The sequence below is a fragment of the Arachis hypogaea genome, chromosome 5, assembly GCF_003086295.3.
Source record: "Arachis hypogaea cultivar Tifrunner chromosome 5, arahy.Tifrunner.gnm2.J5K5, whole genome shotgun sequence".
NCBI lineage: Eukaryota > Viridiplantae > Streptophyta > Magnoliopsida > Fabales > Fabaceae > Arachis > Arachis hypogaea.
In genome coordinates, this window is record NC_092040.1 from 8,237,115 (window position 1) to 8,245,519 (window position 8,405).

At 35.4% G+C, this 8,405-nt stretch overlaps 1 non-coding gene across 1 annotated transcript; it reads right to left on the reverse strand.

Moving 5' to 3' along the window:
* Positions 1-7,463: 7,463 nt before the first annotated feature.
* LOC112805101 (small nucleolar RNA R71) lies at positions 7,464-7,571 on the reverse strand. The gene has a single exon (XR_003203711.1). It is a non-coding gene; the product is annotated as a small nucleolar RNA R71 (small nucleolar RNA).
* Between the last annotated feature and the right edge of the window lie 834 nt (positions 7,572-8,405).

Sequence of the window (8,405 nt, forward strand, 5' to 3'; positions counted from 1 at the left end):
AAAAGAATCAAGAATAAATTACATCAATTAAGAATTAGAGTATGTTTAGATTTTGATTTGGATATATTTAATTAGAATAATATTATATGATTATTAAAATTTATAATTTTTAGTTAATATTTGGTTTATTTTATATCTTAAATATTAAATTCTAAATTTTAAATATTAAATTATAAATCCTAATAATATATAAATAAAATATTACCAAAAATATTAACTAATATTAATAAAATACATTGGTCCTAACTTTTCTCATTTAATTAAATATGAATTCAAACATACAGCAAGCTTTAGTTTTGTTTATTTTCATAATCTAGCTGGCTAATAAACAAAATCTTTTTTTATTTAAATTAAAAGATTATCGACTTATCATGGATTGGATTGTAAAAGTTGGGGAAAAATTCCTTAATAAGAACGCTAATTTGAGTCATCTTTAGTTGACTCTTTTAATAATTTTGAGATATATTATAAATTTCTAATTCTGATGACAGGTAACTATTGCTTATATTTTAGAGTTAATTAGATTATTATTTATTAAACAAATTTTATAATAACACAAAAGATTGAATTTATATTTTTTAATGTTTTATAATAAACTTTATTTATTAGAGTAAAATTTTTTATAATATTTTATAATCATACATATCAAAAATCAATTATCATATTAATTATAAATATAAAATATATATTAAAATACATCATACATATTAAAAATATGTAATATATATGATTGATTTTTTTTTAAAGATATGTAATTACATTACTTTATAAAAAAAATGTCTATTATAGGGATAGAGATAAAAGAAAAAAGGGATCTCTCACTTTAGTAAACACTAAATACTAGCAAAAGAAAAATTAACAAAAAAAATTGGAAATTCGTAAAAAAATAGTGCTCTATAACTTGAGTCATTCCTTACTATTTCTATTATTACTGTTGCTACCTGCTTCTCACCTTTAAAGACCTCTAAATTTCTCATCTTCCATAATGTTCAACAAAAAGATGCAAAGAGGACCATAGAAGATTGTCCTCTTTCAATGCATCTATTTGCCGTTTGCCACCAGACTGTAAATTTTATGGTTCCATTTTGCACTATAACATTCACAAAAGGAGAGAAAGACTAAATCTCAGGAGCAGGACAACATTGCACCAAAGCGTGAAAGGTTGTTTTATTGCCATTTCTGCATTTGGGCACATTACTGAAGTATCTGAAAATTTCTGGTTGATCAAATTAAGTACAGATAATTTTTCATGTGCTGTTGTTCACAGAATTTTTTTTTACTTTGAATGATAATTTTAATCCTCAAATTAATTTTTAGAGCGTTGAATTCGTCATCACCGTTGAAAGGTGCTCAATTGACACATAAAAGAAATTATAAGCCACCCAATACACCGATGTCACATCACACTGCTTTCTCTTGTTCCGGATCCATTCAAACTTGTCCTCACCATCGTCGTTCAGTGGCAGGGAGAGAATTCGCAAACTGAGCTCAGAGGAAAAAAACAGCTTCAACTAGCTCTGATCTTTATTCCATCTTCCATCTACTATAAGTAAATCATGTACCCAATTGATATCTGTTACTGGATTGTTATTGTTACTAAGTTTAAAAGGGTAGGGTGGGGATAACCATGAATCCTCCCATATACGAATATTTATGCCAGATCCTATACTCCATCTCAAACCCTTTTCAACCACTTTCCTTCCCTCCAATAGACTCTGCCAACCCCAAAAAGGTTGGTTTCCTTTATCTGCCAAAATATGGTTGGTGTATCTATAGTATTTTTCTTTGAACATACGCGCAAGTAGCGAATTAGGCTTAGTAGCAATTCACCAAAACTGTTTACCCAACAAGGTTAGGTTATGGGCTTTGAGATCCTTGAATCCCAATCCGTCTTTCTTTTTGGGTCTGGTCATACAATTCCAACTAACCCAAGCCATCTTTCTCTCAATTTTCTTTTGACCCCACTAAAACTATCTTAGAATTCTGTGTATTTCTTCCACTAGAGAATCTGGAAGCTTGAAACACGAAAGCGTATATATTGAAATAGCTTCTTCAACAGCTCTGAGTAAAACATGTCTGCCACCTGTTGATAATAAATTCCTCTTCTAAGTATGAACTCTTTTTTGAAATTGATCCTTTATTGTACCGAATGTAGTCCTTTTAGATCTCTGAATAATTGATGGAAGGTTTAGATATTTATCTTGGCCTCCCACATGTTCTATGTTAAGTAACTGTGCTAGTTGTTGTCTTCTGACAAGTGGGGTGTTTTGACTGAAAAAAATTGTTAATTTGTGGATGTTAACTTTTTGCCCGCTAAACATCTCATATTTATTGAGTAGAGATAAAATATTATTGTATGATTTCTCATTAGCCTTCTCAAATAAGATAGAATCTTCAGTAAAGAGAAGATGATTGATTGTTGGAGACCTTCTGTGAATATAAATTCCTGAATAGACCTATTTTGCTCTGCCTTGTGTAATAGATAGGATAGTCCTTTCACACATAATAGAAATAGATAAGGTGACAAGGAATCTCCTTGTCGGATACCCTTTGTTGGCTTAAAAAAAGCCATAAGGTTGACCTTCCACAAGAATAGAGCAAGAAACAGTAGTAAATAGTTATTTGATCTAAGAAATTCATCTGATTCCAAAACCCATTCTCTTTGTAATAAACCATAAAAAATTTCATTCAACTCTATCATATGTTTTATTTATATCCAATTTAATAGCCATTTTACATTCCAATTCGCACATCTTAGTTTTGAAATAATGCATACATTCATGAGCTATTAGAAAATTGTCAGAAATTAACCTACTATTTTAAAATGCGCTCTAGTTTGAACTTATTAAATTATTCATAAACTCTTGAAGTTTATGTACCAAAATTTTGAAAATAATTTTATAAAAGATTGAAGATAAGCTAATAGGTATGACCTGTAACATATCTCTAGCATCCATAATCTTAGGGATCAAGTAAATCTGTATATGGTTAAACGCCTTGAGTATTTTATCTCCACCAAAGAAGTTATGAACCACCTTAAAAATATCATCACCCACAATGTCTCAATAAAACTGAAAAAATCGTGCTATAAATCCATCCTCATCTGAAGTACTTTGAGGACAAACGCTAAAAGTGGATCTCTTGATTTTTTCCATAGAGATTGGTCTCATTAGCCTCCGGTTTATGAAAGCTGTAACCGGAGAACTAAAATTGTCACCAGGTTCTAATGGGCTAGTCGATGAAAATATTTTCTTAAAATAATTTTCAACCACTAGAGCAATATTATGTGAATCTGAAGCCATCTCACTATCGTTTTAAACTAGTCCCCAAATTTTATTTTTTTCAGTTTCTAGCTTAGAACTTCTAATGAAAGAACTTTGTATTACTATCCCCTTCTTTTCAGCTACTTGCATCTTGATTTTTTCTTTCAAAAACTTTCTTCTTTTGATAGCTCATTGATGAGCGGATAATTTGTATACTTTTTGGCATTGTTTTTAGTATGTTTTTGGTATGATCTAGTTAGTTTTTAGTATATTTTTATTAGTTTTTAGTTAAAATTCACTTTTCTGGACTTTACTATGAGTTTGTGTGTTTTTCTGTGATTTCAGGTATTTTCTGGCTGAAATTGAGGGACCTGAGCAAAAATCTGATTCAGAGACTAAAAAGGACTGCAGATGCTGTTGGATTCTGACCTCCCTGCACTCGAAGTGGATTTTCTGGAGCTACAGAAGCCCAATTGGCGCGCTCTCAACGGCGTTGGAAAGTAGACATCCTGGGATTTCCAGCAATATATGATAGTCCATACTTTGCCCAAGATTTGATGGCCCAAACCGGCGTTCAAAGTCACCCTCAGAAATCCCAGCGTTAAACGCTGGAACTGGCACCCAAATGGGAGTTAAACGCCCAAACTGGCACTAAAGCTGGCGTTTAACTCCAAGAAGAGTCTCTGCACGAAAAATACTTCATTGCTCAGCCCAAGCACACACCAAGTGGGCCCGGAAGAGGATTTTTATGTCATTTACTCATTTCTGTACACCTTAGGCTACTAGTTTTCTATAAGTAGGACCTTTGACTATTGTATTGGAAATCTTTTGATCACTTTAGATCTCTAGATCATCTTTGGACATTTTAGTTCTTAGATCGTTGGGAGGCTGGCCATTCGGCCATGCCTAGACCTCATGCTTATGTATTTTCAACGGTGGAGTTTCTACACACCATAGATTAAGGTGTGGAGCTCTGCTGTACCTCGAGTATTAATGCAATTACTATTGTTCTTCCATTCAATTCCGCTTGTTCTTGTACTAAGATATCACTTGTTCTTCAACTTGATGAATGTGATGATCCGTGACACTCATCATCATTCTCACCCATGAACAAGGTGACTGACAACCACTCTTGTTCTACAAGCAATCAAGGCTCTAGTGAATATCTCTTGGATTCCTGATTGCACGATGCATGGTTGATCGCCTGACAACCGAGTGCTCGTCTGACAAACGAGCCAACCATTCCGTGAGATCAGAGTCTTCGTGGTATAGGCGAGAACTGATGGCGGCATTCAAGAGAATCCGGAAAGTCTAACCTTGTCTGTGGTATTCTGAGTAGGATTCAATGACTGAATGACTGTGACGTGCTTCAAACTCCTGAGGGCGGGGCGTTAGTGACAGACGCAAAAGAATCACTGGATTCTATTCTGGCCTGATTGAGAACCGACAGATGAATTCCGCTATGCTGTGACAGAGCATATGCAATCGCTTTCACTGAGAGGATGGGAGGTAGCCACTGACAACGGTGAAACCCTTGCTAAAGCTTGCCATGGAAGGGAGTAAGAAGGATTGGATGAAGACAGTAGGAAAGCAGAGAGACGGAAGGGAAGGCATCTTCATGCGCTTATCTGAAGTTCCTACCAATGAATTACATAAGTATCTCTATCTTTATCCTTTGTGTTATTTTCGTTCATCACCATTACCATTTGAGTTTGCCTGACTAAGATTTACAAGATGACCATAGCTTGCTTCAATACTAACAATCTCCGTGGGATCGACCCTTACTCGCGTAAGGTTTATTACTTGGACGACCCAGTGCACTTGCTGGTTAGTTGTGCGAAGTTGTGTAATGCCATGGTATTGAACACCAAGTTTTTGGGGTTCATGACCGGGGATTATGAAGAGTTGTGAAAAAGTATTGTTCACAATTTCGCGCACCAAGTTTTTGGCGCCGTTGCCGGGGATTGTTCAAGTTTTGAGCAAGCTTTTGGTAACATCAGTGCCAAGATCCGGCAACAACACCAAGTTAGTGGCGTTATTTCCAGGGATTGTTCAAGTTTGGACAGCTGACGGTTCATCTTGTTGCTTAGATTAGGTATTTATTTTTTTTCGAAATCCTTGAAGATGAATTCTAGAGTTTCATGATGATTTGTTGAAATCTGGCTGGCTGAGAAGCCATGTCTAATTTCATTGGACCGAGGTTTCAACTTATCACCACAAAAGCTTGTTGATTTTTATCAAATCTTGCTTTTGGAGCAGTGATCTGCTAAGGCTTGGCTGGCCTTTGGCCATGTCTAGTGTTTTGGACCGAAGCTTTCTTTGAATGCTTGGCTGGCTGCGAAGCCATGTCTAATTCCTGGACCGGAGTCTTAGACTAGCATTGCACTGATTCCTGGAATTCTCATTAAGAATTTTGATACCTTTTTCCATTTAATTTTCGAAAAACACAAAAAAAATTTACAAAATCATAAAATCCAAAAAAATTTCTTGTTTGAGTCTAGTGTCTCATCATAAGTTTGGTGTCAATTGCATGCATTCATATGTCTTGGTGATCTTCAAGATGTTCTTGATGATTTACTTGCTCTGATCTTTGAATTTCATTGACTTGAGTGTTTTGTGTGTCTCATATGCATTTTCATTTTGTTAGTGTCAGTAGTATACAAACTGCTAAGTTTGGTGTCTTTCATGCATTGTTATTTGATTCTTGTTGCATTTTGATTTTTCCTTATTATTAAAAATCCAAAAATATTTTTAATTTGTGTCTTCTCAAGTCAATAATACAGAGAATTGAAGATTCAGAACATACAGCAGAGGAATTGCACAGAAAAAGCTGGGCGTTCAAAACGCCCAGTGAAGAAGGACAGACTGGCGTTTAAACGCCAGCCAGGGTACCTGGTTGGGCGTTTAACGCCCAAAAGGGTAGCATTTTGGGCGTTAAACGCCAGAATGGATACCATTCTGGGTGTTTAACGCCAGGATGGCTAGAGGGAAAGATTTTGTTTTCAAATCAAATTTTTTTCTAAGTTTTCAAAATCTTTTCAAAATCAAATCTTTTTCAAATCAATTTTCCAATCAAATCTTTTTCAAAATCAATTTCTTTCCAATTTTAAAGATACTTACTATCAATTAATGATTTGATTCAACATCTCAAGTATGTTGCCTTTTCTGTTGAGAAAGGTTTAATGTTTGAATCATATCTTTTCTTGTTAGTCAAGTTTTTAATTTTCAAATCAAATCTTTTTAAAATGTTTTTCAAATCATATCTTCTCAATCACATTTTTTTTAATCAATCATATCTTCTTAACCACATCTTTTTCAAAATAGTTTTCAATCAAATCTTTTTGATTTCTAATTTCAAAATCTTTTTCAAAAATCACTTGATTTCTTTTCTATTTTCATTTTCGAAAATTAAGTAATGCTTTTCAAAAATGTTTTCAAATTTTTTTCACTTAATTTTCGAAAATTACTTCCCTCCTTCTCACATCCTTCTATTTATGGACTAATACTATTCCTTAATGCAAAATTCGAACTCCATCTTCTCTGATAAGTTCGAATTTTCTACTTCTGTCTTCTACTCTTCTTTTCCTCTGACACCTTAAGGAATCTCTATACTGTGACATAGAGGATTCCACATTTTCTTGTTCCCTTCTCTTTCTTATAAGCAGGAGCAAAGACAAAGGCATTCTTGTTGAGGCTGATCCTGAACCTGAAAGGACCTTGAAGAGAAAGCTAAGAGAAGCCAAAGCACAACTCTCTTTAGAGCACCTGAACGAATTCTTCAAGGAAGAAGAACAAATGGCAGCCGAAAACAACAACAATGCCAACAATGCAAGGAAGGTGCTGGGTGACTTTACTGCACCTACTCCCGACTTCTATGGGAGAAGCATCTCTATCCCTGCCATTGGAGCAAACAACTTTGAGCTTAAGCCTCAATTAGTTTCTCTAATGCAACAGAATTGCAAGTTCCATGGACTTCCATTGGAAGATCCTCATCAGTTTTTAGCTGAATTCTTGTAAATCTGTGACACTGTTAAGACTAATGGGGTTGACCCTGAGGTCTATAGACTAATGCTATTCCCTTTTGCTGTAAGAGACAGAGCTAGAACATGGTTGGACTCACAACCTAAAGAAAGCCTGGACTCTTGGGAAAAACTAGTCAATGCCTTCTTGGCAAAGTTCTTTCCACCTCAAAAATTGAGTAAGCTTAGAGTGGAAGTCCAAACCTTCAGACAGAAGGAAGGAGAATCCCTCTATGAAGCTTGGGAAAGATACAAACAATTAATCAGAAAGTGTCCTGCTGATATGCTTTCTGAATGGAGCATCATAGGTATTTTCTATGATGGTCTCTCTGAACTATCCAAGATGTCTTTGGATAGCTCTTCTGGAGGATCTCTTCATCTGAAAAAGACGCCTACTGAAGCTCAAGAACTGATTGAAATGGTTGCAAATAACCAATTCATGTACACTTCTGAAAGAAATCCTGTGAACAATGGGACTAGTCAGAAGAAAGGTGTTCTTGAGATTGACACTCTGAATGTCATATTGGCACAGAACAAAATATTGACCCAACAAGTCAATATGATTTCTCAAAGTCTGTCTGGAATGCAAAATGCACCAAGCAGTACTAAGGAAGCTTCATCTGAGGAAGAAGCCTATGATCCTGAGAACCCTTCAATAGAAGAGGTGAATTACATGGGAGAACCCTATGGAAACACCTATAATCCTTCATGGAGGATTCATCCAAATCTTTCATGGAAGGATCAACAGAGACCTCAACAAGGTTTCGATAACAATAATGGTGGAAGAAACAGGTTTAGCAATAGCAAGCCTTTTCCATCATCTTCTCAGCAACAGACAGAGAATTCTAAGCAGAATACCTCTGACTTAGCAACCATGGTCTCTGATCTAATCAAAACCACTCAAAGTTTCATGACTGAAACTAGGTCCTCCATTAGGAATTTGGAAGGACAAGTGGGTCAGCTGAGCAAGAAAATTACTGAACTCCCTCCTAGTACTCTCCCAAGCAATACAGAAGAAAATCCAAAAGGAGAGTGCAAAGCCATCAATTTGGCCGAATCATGGGAGGAAGAAGAGGCAGTGAACGCCACTGAGGAAGACCTCACTGGACGTCCACTGGCCCCC